Source organism: Stegostoma tigrinum, chromosome 5, assembly GCF_030684315.1.
Source record: "Stegostoma tigrinum isolate sSteTig4 chromosome 5, sSteTig4.hap1, whole genome shotgun sequence".
Classification (NCBI taxonomy): Eukaryota; Metazoa; Chordata; class Chondrichthyes; order Orectolobiformes; family Stegostomatidae; genus Stegostoma; species Stegostoma tigrinum.
This window is the reverse complement of record NC_081358.1, coordinates 25337297-25352432: the sequence shown is the minus strand read 5'-3', so window position 1 is coordinate 25352432 and position 15136 is coordinate 25337297. Positions and strand designations below refer to the sequence as shown.

General features: G+C 43.0%; 1 protein-coding gene across 2 annotated transcripts in view; it reads left to right on the top strand.

The window, feature by feature from the left end:
• The window catches only part of LOC125452086 (hepatocyte nuclear factor 4-gamma-like), a 130646-nt gene that overhangs the window by 47465 nt on the left and 68045 nt on the right, over positions 1–15136 (top strand). The window lies entirely within an intron of this gene.

Below are 15136 nucleotides of genomic sequence, written 5' to 3'. Positions count from 1 at the left end.
GATTCGTTGAAGATTAGGTCTCAACATGGTCTTTAAAACCGAAAAGCTACATGATTCTGATTGGCCTTAGTTTCTAGTGAGGCAGGACTCTGTTGTCAAGGCAGCAAGGTTTTTTAGGTGATGGGGCCAACACATTTGTCACTCCCTAATACACTCTTTCATCACCACCCTCCCCCCGCCACACACACACACCCACACACACACTTCCCCACACACCCACACATACACCATACCACACAAACCACCCACTCCCCCCACAAACACACACCCCAGAACACTATCACTAACGACAAATAGTTTGGTTATTATTTTCTAAGTTAGTTTATAATATTCTTATAGTTTTGGAAAACCCAGTGAGAGACCTTGGTAACATGTAATAGTTGAAATTCTGTGCTTATTGCTGTTCCACTCAGTGACCCTAAAGTGGACATCTGTGAAATTGTTACATTGGCAGTGAGACCTTCAGCATTTGCCTCTTGTTCAATAATTGATTTTAAATGTTGGGAGTTAGTGAGGGGAAGAGTAACAGATCAGAGCATTGCAGCTATGTTAATTTAAGTAGTTTAGAAGTCCTGAAACCCTATCAGTCTCTTCCTTGTATGCATGAGTGGAAAGCCAGGTCAGTGAAGTATGCATAACCTGTTGTTTCACTTCATGTTTAAAAAAAAGACAACTTTGAGGTTTCTCAACACGTATACTGGAACTCATTCATTGTAAAAGTTTTAATGTACAGGTACGTTACTGCATGAGGTGACTGTGCAAAAGCATTGTTGTTAATAACTTGCTTGTGTTAGTTTTACTTATAAGACTGTAATTTGAGTTTTCTGAAATTTTGTCATGTAATCTCAGCAGGCATATTTTAAGGAGGGGTGCTGGTGCGGTAGTAATGTCACTGGATTAGTAATCCAGAACCCCCGTTAATAACATGGGGACATGGCTTCAAATCCTACCATGGCAGATGGCGAAATTTCAATTCAATATTTAAAAACAAACAGGAATAAAAATCTAGTCTAACGCAGACCATGTAACGATTGTCGATTGTCATAAAACCCTGTCTGATTTGTGAATACCCCTTCGAGATGGAAATCTGCTGTTTTCACTTAGTCACTCCAGACCCACAATGACAGCAAAGTTGTTTGGGAAAAACACCATTTGCCTGTCATCAAGCATGCATCTATTCCAACCCCATTGTCCAGCTCTTGGCCTGTAGCCTTGTATGCTATGGTGTTTGAAGTGTTCCTTGAAATTGTTCTTAAATGTCTTGAGGGTTCTTGTCTCTACCACTGTTTTTAGACAGTTGTTGACACTTCACCACTCTCTGGGCAATTAGGGATGGGCAATAAATGTTGGCCCTGCCAGCCCAACCAACATCTCATGAACAAGTTAAAAAAAAACAGACCTGAACGCTATGAGGATGCTGAAAACAGATTGGGAAACCACTTGCACATGCAGTGACCTTTTTTAAAAGTCCACCACCACCACAACATCTTCCTTCTGCATTTTCCAACCAATCAGAGGGGACAAGATGACTGCCAAACTATCAAAGGAAGAGTTGCTAGGGAAAGAGATCACTCCACTGATCATTCCAAGAGATTTACCACTGAGAATTATACGCCAACTCAAAGGTCCTGCTGTAGGGTATGACGGGGATGAAATGAGGTGATGTTTATCAAAAATGGATGGAAGAAGCCAGCCTCTCGAGCTAAACAGTCAATGGTGGGAAAAGTCATCAGCAGGAATATGTCCCTCAAACCTAGAGATGCTGGCCCAAGAAATTCAAAGATCTCGGAAGAGCAGGAAGGTTGAGTGGCAAAATGCTTTAAAGTATAAAGCACCTCAGATTGACTGACCTAGAACTCTCCTGCATACCATTCTTCCATCTTACAATTCCAATTATTCTCCAATCACTCCCTCACATCCCCATCTGAGCAGCCCTGACTCTCACTCACTTTTATAATTTTTCACATTCTATTCTGATTAAACAAATATACTTTAGGTGGTGCATACCAACTAGCGGCTTGCCTAGGTGAGAGGCAAGATTTTGTAAGAAAAGTCACCCTTTGGCTAATGGCAGTATCCTTCAATCACCAATCAGACAGGTGAACCAGAGGACTGTTTGAAACATCTAGTGAGACATCACATTCTCCCATGGCCAAATATATAGCACATAAAGGAAGATGTGTTTATATATGAGCTAATTTTTGAAGTTGCACGCACTGGGGGAAAATTTCAACTTGGAGCAGATTTCAAAGGGTAATGGCCATTTTGAGTTAAATTCTACTTTATGGAAGCTGGAGAAAGCTACGTTCTACTTCTATCTGGAATCAGTAGGAAAAGGACACACAATGGATACAGAGAGGGCTGGTTCAAGTAGCTCTTGTCCTCTAATGGGCTTACTTGTAATGTGGTGGTGATGGGACTTTGGCAAGGTGTTGCCAGAGGGAGAGACTGAGAACCATAGACAAGTTGCAGCACTGGAAGAGGCTATTCATCTCAGTATGTTGACGCTAGTGGAATCAAGTAGCTATTATCTTTGTGTTTCACTAGCACCATAAATAGTACAAGGTGGCTGGAGGGTGAATTTGAACAGAGAATACATTATTGTGCGCCCTCTCACCTCCTGCTTCCAGGTCACTCATTCTTCTAAAGGGGTAGCAACATCCAACTACATACCTCACACAAGCCATCCATTCTAATTCCTCTTACCAGCATCACACCTGCAGCCAAGCAGGTTCCAACTTTTTGGGGCAGGTCCACCTTCCTATTTTACATGAGTTAAGTTTTTCCTCTCAACCACCAAATGACGGTGGATTGCAGACACCTATCACTGTAAGAGATGTAAGAGATTGTCCTCATTTCCACTTCAATTCTTTTGCCAATTGCCTTCAATATTTACCTCCTCATAATTGACCTCTCAACTCAGGTAAACCGATCTTCACAGCCCAGCCCCTCATTTTACGTACCACAACTAAGTCATCGCTTAGTCTCCACTGTTCTAAGGAAAACAACCATAGACTATAATCTTACCATTCTGGAATATCCAAGGCCAAGATTAGCCTTGAGGACTCTGCTTTTCTGGGACTCCCAATGGAAATGATCTGATTTTCTGTCAGTGTCATCGTTTCCTGACCTGTGCCTGCCTTGCATGACTTGATACTGGCTTTTCCATTGAGACCCCAGTGAAAATGCTTGAAGGTTCCTAATGAAATAATGGGATCTGATTTGTACAGTTTCACAAGGCTCCGGCCTTCATTCAGTGGGGACTTTGTTATCCCCACAGAATGTACAGATTAATATCTGAGATGGTGGGAAAAGCATGGGCTTTAACTTGTTTGTTGTTCATTTATCTGGCTTTTATCAAGCGCTTGGTTTGAAAACCAACAGTGTGTGCATTCATTAATAATAAAGTAAAAATTAATTGGAATGTAAAAGATGTATAAGTACTCAGTAACATGGTAATTATTGAATCTGCTCTGATGACAGAAGCAAATTCCTCAGGGAAATTTTAACCTTGTCGACTTGGAAATCTGGGATATAGTTGCAGCTTAAAATACAAAAACTCATGGAGGAGAATTGGGTGGATAGTTCAGGCAATTTGAGACAATTGCAAGAAAATTGTACTTTGGAGCTTTATTTTTGGTTTAAACAGTCTCTTCTGTCTGATACCATGGGTTGAAATTTTCCCAGCCCTTTCGTGGTATGAGCAATTGTGAGAAAGTTGGGAAGATATGATGAGAATGATTGTCTGTGTTGAGATAAAGAAATCCAATGTCCCCCCTAAGGTTTTAGTGGTGAGTCTCTCCAATGAACAGCAACTACAGGCAGTCCTCAGCTTGCGAATGGGTTCGATTCTGGAGGCTGCTTGCAAGTCGGAACACATTGCATAGCGACTTAATGGAGCCATTCAGAAATACAGGAAATGGCCATATGTCAATTTTTCAAAAGTACACCTCATTATGGGATCACATTCACCCATACTTGTGTTAGTAAGGCAGAAATTTGTAAATCAGGTAACCCCTGTACCTTATTTCCATGCATTTGCATCTCACTTCGTTTCTCTGCAGGTTTTAATTCTCCTCTCCTTCTCTGAGAAACAACACAGACCCAATTCCTGATTTGAAACCTAAAAATGTTTACCTGGTGGCAGCACCTCACTGCCTGCTTCTTCCCCACACCATTTTAATGCACCTCACCAGCTTGTCCTAGAGGTTCCATAGAGAGCCTTGTCTTCTACCTTTTATTCACCAGAGCCAGTATCAGCCTCACCTCAGTACTATGGTTGATCTCAGACCAATCCAGAATCTACTGCAGCCCTTCAGGAATTTAGTGTGACTTGCATGCTGCTGCCTGTCTGCTTTGTACACAATTCTATTTATGATCTATACCATAAGACCACTAATCTGGAAGCATAGATAGGTCACTGGCCAATCGGATCTTCTCTATCATTCATGGAGATTGTAGCTGATCTAATAATTCTCAACTCCACTGTCTAGCCTTTTCCCCACAAACCTTGATTCACTTACCAGTTAAAAATTTGTCTGTCTTCACCTTGAATACACAGGGTGCTCCATTTCTTAATGATTACTCACTTTTCCCTCACTTTGAAGTTGCCCATCTCTGTTGTTTGAACAGGGGCTTAACCAGGAGAGAGTAAGGGTTAGTTATTCTGGCGATGTGAGATGAGTGAGAACCATTGAGTGAAATTTGTGCAATAGCAAAGTTGGTAGTCTACGAGCCCTGGAGAGGTTTGTGTGCTATGGTAGTGTGATGCAGAACCCAAAATTGCTCACGATATTCCAAATGACCAGAGCCTTATACAGCCTCAGCAACACATCTCTGCTCTTACATTCTAGTCTGCTTGAAGAAAATGCTAACATGCATTTGCTTTCCTAACTGCCAACTGAACCTGCATGCTAGCCTGAAGAGAATACGGAACTAGGACTCTAAGTCCCTTTGTCCTTCAGATTTCTGAAGCCTGTCCACTCCTGCTGCAAGATTGCATGAGAGGGATACCAAAGAGACCAGTTGCATAAATAATGCAGAGAGGAGCAGAAGATACCTTACCCATCCTATGATGGGACACCCGACATGAAACTCCCCAGCGATGATACCTTGGCTGAATTTTCTGTTTTTTTTTGACCAATGTTTCTGAGTCAAATGAGAAATGCACCAATTTCTAGCATGTGTTGTATGCTTTTTAAGCTTTCCTGCAAGGAGATTGATGAGAGTTTCCTGAGTTGGTTTTACTTTGCTGCAGAACCCTGCCAAAAAATGCATCAGAAAATCTACAAATGATGCTTCTGCTACATTTCCAATTTGGCTTACAGCAGATGGAACAGGAGTAGCCATGAAGAAATCCCTAGCCTATCTTATTAGTGAAGGACATTTTTTAATTGTTTCCCAGCACAAAAGCTGAACAGAATCCAATGAATGCACCAGTGCAGTAAACCATACCCTACGATGTAAATGTTTCTGGACACATTCCAGCATACAAATGGGACCTCGTACAGGATTTCTGTTTGGATATATGTTGGAAGTTTCAGCTGTGGTGAAGCTGTTTAACCAGTGATCCTCTGCTGGAAATGAGATTGGATAACATTAGAATGAGGTTTTACTACAAGCCAACTATGCCAATGAATAACTTACTGACATTGTGTAGACTCAAGTACAAAATTGTCACTTGGGTCAGGTCGGGCCCGAGGGCTGCTGGCATCCAAAGACCACATTGCGGAAAAGGAGCAACGTAAACTGAGGAAAATAAGCATTTAATGAGATACTTCCTGGAAAAGGAAAATTATGACATAAACTGTCAGAATGTGATGTAGTTGTTTATCACAAGGTCTTTTAACAACAAATATCCAATTTCAATTCTTTAATCATGTTTTCTGCTTTTTGTAAATATTTTGAGAAGAAGTTTTGAAAAGTTTCGTTTTCTTATTTCGTTAGCATTTAGTTTCTGTGTGTCAAGTTTATAGAAATGAAATTTCATCATAATAGGTGTCCTCCTATTTCAAAAATCTGTGCCTTTTCTGTTCCATTGCCTGTTAACTTTGAAAATTAGCCTGTCATGAAATGCATTTTTCACCCTGTGTTTGCTCCAAGGGGTTAATTTTTCAAACATTTTGCTACTGTTAGAGAGCCTCACCTGTTGAAGTTTCTGATGCGTGTCCTGAGTAGCTGAGGCTCCTAGTTTGGAAGGATGAAGTGAGAGAATGGCCCTGTCAAACAAATCCCATTGCTGATAAACTGGCATTCGCCTCCACAGTCTTAGCTCTTGTGGTTTAGATGCAGAACTTTGTTTGCCAATGTTTCCATGACAACAGAGACAAAACCGAATGGGCATCTATTGTTAAATTACTGCTTGAAAGAATAATGTTTGATGGGTGTGGAACCTGCTGTGTGGTGGTGCTTTCACTGGGTCTGCAGTCATTTACTGTGCGCTGCCATATAGAAGATGAGATGAAAGGGATTTGTTTCAAAAACATATTTTTCTAAAAGTACGTTTTCCGAGGATGTGGACCTTGCTGAAAGGCTAGCACTAATTGCCTGTTTTTAGTTGCTTCAAGAAGGTGGTGGGTTGTCTTATTGAATTAATGATTGGCTTCATTCCTGACATCAACCGATGGGCCTGGGTCTCATTAGGATTATATTTAGGTTACATATAGGTTCTAATGCATTGAGACTGGAGTCACATATGGGGCATTCTAAATCAGGAGTGCAAGTCTCTGAGTGCAAGGCTTCTTACACCAGCCTTGTAAAAATCTAATTGTAACGCCTTATTGAAGCACATCACTGGAAATGAAGACCCACTCTTTCTGGATGCACCGCAAAATTCTGATATGACTCTCATTCATTGCTACTTTGGACAAAAACCAAACCACCTCAGTTTACTTTAGTAACAGTAAAAATAATGTATTAATTGTAACACACTTAACTTCAACAGGAACACCAAATCAAAATGATTTTGTTTTTATTACCTTTACATTTTACCTTGTTTGAAATCCATCACAATGCACGCAAAACAGAACATTACAAATGAGGGAAAAGATGGTGAGGAGAACACAGTTGTGTAAATGACAGACAAAATCACAAAAAAACAGATGTAGGTTGGTTTCTCAATCCTGTTGATTCTTTGATGCTACAATTTCATCTGCATGACGATGATCAGAATTTAGTTCACTGATTGGTTGGAACTGGATCGTTCCTTCCTCTTTTAGTCTTAACATTATTTCTTTTAAAGTCACTGCATATAGTTTTACTGGCCTTTCAATAGAAAATTGGAGAGACCAACTTTGCAGAGAAAGGGGTACAAGCAGATATTGATGGAGCCAATTCCCGGATGTTTTCTTCCCTCTCTCTGTTTCACTCCTTCAGCGTTTGTGGTAAGCTTTGGTTTGACTAATCAAAGAACAGTTACTATGCTGGGCCCTCCTGATCTCACAGTAAATGGTGTCAGTTTGTCTAAACTCAGTCTCTAAAAAGTAATATTGTCTCCTTAACCTCAATTAGCTTTGCTTGTTTTTCTGAGCTGCAAACTACTCTTTGCACCTTTTGCTCTTTTTAAAAGTAGTCCCTTTCGTTTTATCATTTTCAATCTATAATCACAAACTAAAAAAAAAGTGGTTTATTATGTAATTCAACTCTCAACCTGACTGTCTCAGGAACTGAATTTGCAACGTTTATATTCCCAGACAAGGAACGTGGATTCATTGGTACGACTCCCAAGTTCACTGCTTATTGCAATTTAGAAGAATGAGGGGACACTTTATTGAAACATAATGTTCTTGGGGAGGTTGATAGGATAGCTGCAGAAATGTTGTTCCTTCTTGTGGAAGAGCCTAGTACAAGAGCGCATTCCAGAATGAGGGTTACCCCATTTAAGTCAGAGGTGAGGAACAATTTCTTTCTCAGAAGGTAGTGAATCAATGAAATTCCTTTCTGCAGGGGATTGGTGAGACTGGGTTTTTAAGCATATCCAATGATGAGAGATTTTTAATCAGTAGGGGATGGAACACTCAAGAAGCCCAACTGGAAAAGAACATTATTCACGGTTGAATACCAAAGTTGAGCCACAACTCGTGGTGTACATAGACGAGTTCCAGTCCGGATCAGACAGTTCAATCCCTGGATTGTATCAGTAATAATGGGAACTGCAGATGCTGGAGAATCCAAGATAATAAAATGTGAGGCTGGAGGAACACAGCAGGCCCAGCAGCATCTCAGGAGCACAAAAGCTGACGTTTCGGGCCTAGACCCTTCATCAGAGAGGGGGATGGGGTGAAGGTTCTGGAATAAATAGGGAGAGAGGGGGAGGCGGACCAAAGATGGAGGGAAAAGAAGATAGGTGGAGAGGAGAGTATAGGTGGGGAGCTGGGGGGTGGATAGGTCAGTCCAGGGAAGACGGACAGGTCAAGGAGGTGGGATGAGGTTAGTAGGTAGGAGATGGAGGTGCGGCTTGGGGGTGGGAGGAAGGGATGGGTGAGAGGAAGAACAGGTTAGGGAGGCAGAGACAGGTTGGACTGGTTTTGGGATGCAGTGGGTGGAGGGGAAGAGCTGGGCTGGTTGTGTGGTGCAGTGGGGGGAGGGGACAAACTGGGCTGGTTTAGGGATGCGGTGGGGGAAGGTGAGATTTTGAAGCTTGTGAAGTCCACATTGATGCCATTGGGCTGCAGGGTACCCAAGCGGAATATGAGTTGCTGTTCCTGCAACCTTCGGGTGGCATCATTGTGGCACTGGGATAGGGGTGAGGGAGGAGGTGTGGGGGCAAGTGTAGCATTTCCTGCGGTTGCAGGGGAAGGTGCCGGGTGCGGTGGGGTTGGAGGGCGGTGTGGAACGAACAAGGGAGTCACGGAGAGAGTGGTCTCTCCGAAAAGCAGACAAGGGTGGGGATCGAAAAATGTCTTGGGTGGTGGGTTCGGATTGTAGATGGCGGAAGTGTCGGAGGATGATGCATTGTATCTGGAGGTTGGTGGGGTGGTGTGTGAGAATGAGGGGGATCCTGTTTGGGCGGTTGTGGCGGGGGCGGGGTGTGAGGGATGTGTTGTGGGAAATGCGGGAGACGCAGTCAAGGGCGTTCTCGACCACTGTGGGGGGAAAGTTGAGATCCTTGAAGAACTTAGACATCTGGGATGTGCGGGAGTGGAATGTTCTCACACACCACCCCACCAACCTCCGGATACAACGCATCATTCTCTGACACTTCCGCACCTTCCCCTGCAACCGCAGGAAATGCTACATTTGCCCCCACACCTCCTCCCTCACCCCTATCCCAGGCCCTAAGATGACTTTCCATATTAAGCAGAGGTTCACCTGCACATCTGCCAATGTGGTATACTGCATCCAGTGTACCCGGTGTGGCTACCTCTACATTGGGGAAACCAAGCGGAGGCTTGGGGACTGCTTTGCAGAACACTTCCGCTCGCTTTGCAATAAGCAACTGCACCTCCCAGTCGCAAACCATTTCCACTCCCCCTCCTATTCTTTAGATGTCATGTCCATCATGGGCCTCCTGTAGTGCCACAATGATGCCACCTGAAAGTTGCAGGAACAGCAACTCATATTCCGCTTGGGAAACCTGCAGCCCAATGGCATCAATGTGGACTTCACCAGCTTCAAAATCTCCCCTTCCCCCACCGCATCCCTAAACCAGCGCAGTTCGTCCCCTCCCCCCACTGCACCACACAACCAGCCCAGCTCTTCCCCTCCACCCACTGCATCCCAAAATCAGTCCAACCTGTCTCTGCCTCCCTAACCGGTTCTTCCTCTCACCCATCCCTTCCTCCCACCTCAAGCCGCACCTCCATTTCCTACCTACCACCTCATCCTGCCTCCTTGACCTGTCCGTCTTCCCTGGACTGACCTATCCCCTCCCTACCTCCCCACCTATACTCTCCTCTCCACCTATCTTCTTTTCTCTCCATCTTTGGTCCGCCTCCCCCTCTCTCCCTATTTATTCCAGAACCCTCTCCCCATCCCCCTCTCTGATGAAGGGTCTAGGCCTGAAACGTCAGCTTTTGTGCTCCTGAGATGCTGCTGGGCCTGCTGTGTTCATCCAGCCTCACATTTTATTATCTTAGTTAAATCCCTGGGTCTGCTTTCCTTTTTTTTAAATGGCTTTCTCTTCTATGCTTGGAAGTGCTTTCAGATACAACCAAACAGTTTTATCCCACCATGACCTTTTCTTGTTTTTGACTATTAACCACCACCAGTCAATCACCCGCGTAGCCAGTTAGATACTTATATGCAAAGCCCGTTATGGACAATACAAATCAACAAAAGTATGAGTGGGTAGAAAAGCAGGGCAGGAGCTTAGCAAGGAGATAGATGATCAATCATGACTGCTCTGAATAGGGGAGCATGGTCCTTCATGGGACCACAGCAATTATCACCGAAGAGGTAATTCTTTTAGAATCTCTTAGCGGAATGTGTGTACACAAGGAGATTGTTAAATTTCAACCAATTAAAACCTAACAACTTAAGAGTTAGGAACAGGACTAGGCAGTTCAGCTCCTCAGACCTGCTTCACCATTTGACATGATTTTTGTAACTGGTGGGTGATAATTGACTGGGTTAAATTTGTCTTGTTTTTGGAACACCCAGGCATGCCAAGGCAATTTTCCACATTATTGGGTAGATGTCAGTGTTATTGCTATTCTGGTACAACTTTGCTTGGAATCAGCTAGTTCTGGAGGATGGGTCTTCAGTACCATTACCCAAATGTGGTCAGGGCTTGTGGGCTTGACAGTATCCAGTTTCTTTGGCTGTTTCTGTCTCATAAGTGAATTGAATTGGTGCAGGATTGGCCTTTGTGGTGCTGGGGAATCCTGGAGGAAGCTGAGATGGATTATTCATTTAGCACCTCTGGCTGAAGGTGCTTTTTGTTTGCACTGATGTTTTGGTTTCTTCCATTCAGGATGGGGATAATTGCAGAGCCTCCATCTCCAGTTCGTTGTTGAATTGACCCTTATCATTCATGATTGAATGTGGCAGGATGGCAGAGCTTCGCTCTAATCTGTTGGTTTTGGGATTGCTTAGTCCTGTCTATCATTGCTGCTTCTGCTTTTTTTCAAATACAAATTGTCACATGTTGTAAATTACCAAGTTGACACCTCATTTTTAGATATATCTCATGCTATTTCCCGTGTACCCTCTGCAGTCTTCATTGAAGTAGAATTGATCTCCAGACTTGGTGATAATGGATCTTCCCTATCCACCTTTGTCAAAAGGAAGATAGACATAGGAGCAGAGTATGTCATTCAGCCAATCTGAAAACAGCTAAAGAACCACGACTTTCTGTTTCAGTCACTTTGTGTCCATTCTACTATTGTTTCTTTTTCCAATAAGCTCTAATTTTCCTGACACGTTTATTATCTGGCACTTTAACAAATAACTTCTGGAAATCCACATAAACCACATTAATTGCACTATTCTCACCAAAACTTTTTGTTAAAAAAATGAAAGAACTATGGATGCTGAAAATCAGAAACAAAACCAGAAGTTTCTGGAAAGCTCAGCAAATCTGGCAGCATCTATGGAGAGAAATCAGGGTTTACATTTTGGTTTGAATGACCCTTCCTCAGATCAGTTGTGAGGAAGGGTCACTCGATGCAGGATGTTAACCCTGATTTCTCTTCACAGATGCTGCCAGACCTGCCGAACCCTTCTTGTTCTCTCATTAAAAAGACTTGAGCGAGATAGTTGAACACAATTTATCCTTATTGTCTTGCCAAATCAGTCATCAACCTGCATTTGTTCAAATGTCTGTCAGTGTTGTCCACAATAATCAGACAAAATGCTTTATCACCACTGATATGAAACAGCCTGCTCTGAGTTGTAGATGAGGAATGGTCCTGCAGCACCTGAGTCTTGGTGGGTCTGTACCATATCCATAAGCTTACAGCCTGAAGGAAGACTTATTGAAATGAATAGTCGCACTGCTGGTTGAATGGGCTGTCTATTTGGAGTGTGCACTTAGTGGTAGGAGGTCTGCAACTACATGTTAAAAATTCAAAGCATGTGAAGTGGTTGGTGAAGGCAACTTACAGGTCAATGATCAGCTTAATGTTTCAAATTCTATTCGAGGGTTAATTACTGTGTCAAATGCAGGAATTCCAGGGAGTGTCACCACTATGTCTGAATATCGTAACACAAGAATTTCTTAAAGCATGTTTACATAGAGTTATGAATAGAACATCTGTCCCACATATCAATTTATTATACAACAGCTATGTAACACTGTGTCTGACAATGAGGTTTTGCAAGAGGCCCTTCTGAGTCAGTACTTCTCACTATATTCATCGGCTGCATTTGCCTGAGTGTGGCCTCAAGGAGCTCTAACAAACAATGGGAATCGGGGGAGAACTCTCTGCTGGTTGGAGTCATAACCGGCTCATAGGAAAATGGTTGTGGTTGTTGGAGGTCAGTCATCTCAGCTCCAGGACATCTCTGCAGGAGATCCTCAGGGTAGTGTCCTAGGCCCAACCATCTTCAGCTGCTTCATCAATGACCTTCCCTCCATCATAAGATCAGAAGTGAGGATGTTCATAGGTGACTGTTCAGCACCTTTCGCAACTCCCCAGATGCTGAAGCAGACTTTGAACAAATGGAGCAAGACTTGGCCAATACCAGGGTTGAGCTGACAAATGGCAAGTAACATTCATGCCACACAAACGCCAGGCAAAGTGCATCTCCAACAACATGCCATCTGACTATCACCGCTTGACATTCAATGGTATCACCGTAACTAAATCCCCACTATCAACATCCTGGAAGTTACTATGACTAAAACTGATCTGGACTACTCATGTAAGTATGTGTCTACAAGAGCAGGCCAGAGACTAGGAATCTAGAATCTCACTTCCTGAGTCTCCAAAGCCGTCTACAAGGCGACAAGTCAAGAGTATGATGGAGTACGATCCAGAATGACTGGATCAGCTGGGCTTGTACTTGTTGGGATTTAGAAGAATGAGGGCGATATCATTGAAACATATAAAATCCTGATGGGACTGGGCAGACTAGTTGTGGGAAGAATTTTCCTGATGTTGGGGAAGTCTGAAACTAAGGATCACAGTCTAAGAATAATGGGAAAAAAGCCATTCAGGACTGAGATGAAGAAGAATTTCTTCACTCAGAGAGTTGTGAACTTGTGGAATTCTCTCCCACAGAAAGCTATTGGAACTAGTTCATTTGATATATTCATGAGGGAGCTGGATGTGGCCCTTGTAGCTAAAGGGATCAAGGGATATGGGGAGAAAGCAGGAATGAGATACTGAAATTGCCTGATCAGCCAACGTCATATTGAATGGTGGTACCAGTGCGAGGGGCCGAATGACCTGGACGAGTGCAACTCCAAAATCAAAATGCTTGACACCATCCAAGAGAAAGCCACCTACTTGATTGGTACCACATTCACAAATATTCAGTCCCTCTACCACCAACGCTCTGTGACAAGTATGCACCACCTACAAGATGCACTGCATATGTTCACTCAGGCTTCTGAGTCAGCACCTTCCAAATCCACAATCACTTCCGTCTTGAGTGGCTATGGCGGCAGGTACATGGGAACACGATCACCTGCTAGTTCCCCTCCAAGCCACTCACTGTCTAGTATTGAAATGTGTTGCCATTCCTCAAGTGTCTCTGGATCAAAGTCCTGGAACTCCCTCCCTAGTTCCATTGTGAATTCACCTGCACAGTATGGACTGCAGTGGTTAAAGAAGGCAGCTCACCTGCACCTTCTCAAAAGCAACTGAGAATGGGCAATAAATGGTGGCCTGGCTAGCAATGGCCATATCCCATAAGTGAATGAATAAAAAGAAGTGTGAAAGTGAAGTTTTCAAACTTTTAAAAGAAGCTTTCACAGATGTGGACATAGTTGGCTAGGCTAGAGTTTGCTATCCATCCCGAATTCCCCTAAAGTATGTGGTGGTGAGCTGACATCTCGTAGTGCTATAATCTATGTGGTGTAGCTACACTGACAATACTATCATTGGTGAGGAGAGGGGGAGCATTTTCAGTATTTATACCCAGTGTTAGTGAACCAATGGTGATCTAGCTCCAAGCCAGGATGGAGTGTGACTGGGAACCAGCCGTTGGTGGTGTCCCTGTGATTCAGTACCATGTCCTCCTAAGTATTCGAGATGATCGGGGCTATCAAAGGAGCAGTACATCTTATTGATGATGCATATTTGCTCCACTATGCATTGGTGACATGATTAATAGCTTAAAATGGTGAATGGGATGTAGATACTTTGTGTACTTACTGTTTCCAATACCTGGAGCCCTAACTTCAATAGAATTAATAGGGCCCATTCTATCTTCCGCATAATTTCCAACCAACAGGTAACCGTTTTTATATCCTGATTCCGCTTCTCTCTCTCTCTCTCCCTCTCTCTTTCTCTCTATTTTTCTCAAATCTGTAAGAGACTAATCACTTCCAATCTGAATTATTTGGTTTCCAGGTTTGGATTTGTCACTTTGTGGTTTCAGCAAGCAGAGATGTCTGTCAAAACTTCTAGCCCTGTACATGGTTAATTCAAAAAGTGTTTGTTGTTTTTGTGCCATCCAGAGGCAAGAAAGATATGAGGAGCTTGAACAGGAAATGATAACAAAGTAAATGTTCACACAGTTAGCCAATGACATCTTAATAATAGATTGAAATAGTGTTAAATATAGTAAAAGTAATATTGGCAGGTTAGTCTTATAAATTGCTGACTCGTGATAAAAAGTGATGGCGCTCACATGAACTGGAACAGTGCTGAATGTAACTGGTGACACTTGGCAGTTAATAACGTTTCAGAGTAAGGTTATTGGTGTTAGGAGAAGCTGGAAGGGATTAGCAGCCCCTTTTCAATGCTTCTCTGGAATCCGTCACACGTCAAGATCATTCATTTGAGAACCTTTGGTTTACAACATGAAATGTAGACAATCAAACCTTTCTTCATTTACGAACAGCACTTAGACTTTGCTGGGTGTATTTGAAGTTTTGGGCTCCTTTTTTAAGGAGGAATATACCTGCCAGAGAGGGAGTGTGACAGATATTCATCAGACTAATCCCTGGGGTGGCATGACTGGCCTGTGAGAAAAGATTGAGGAACCTGGGTCTCTATTCTCTAGAGTTTAGAAGAATGACAGGTGA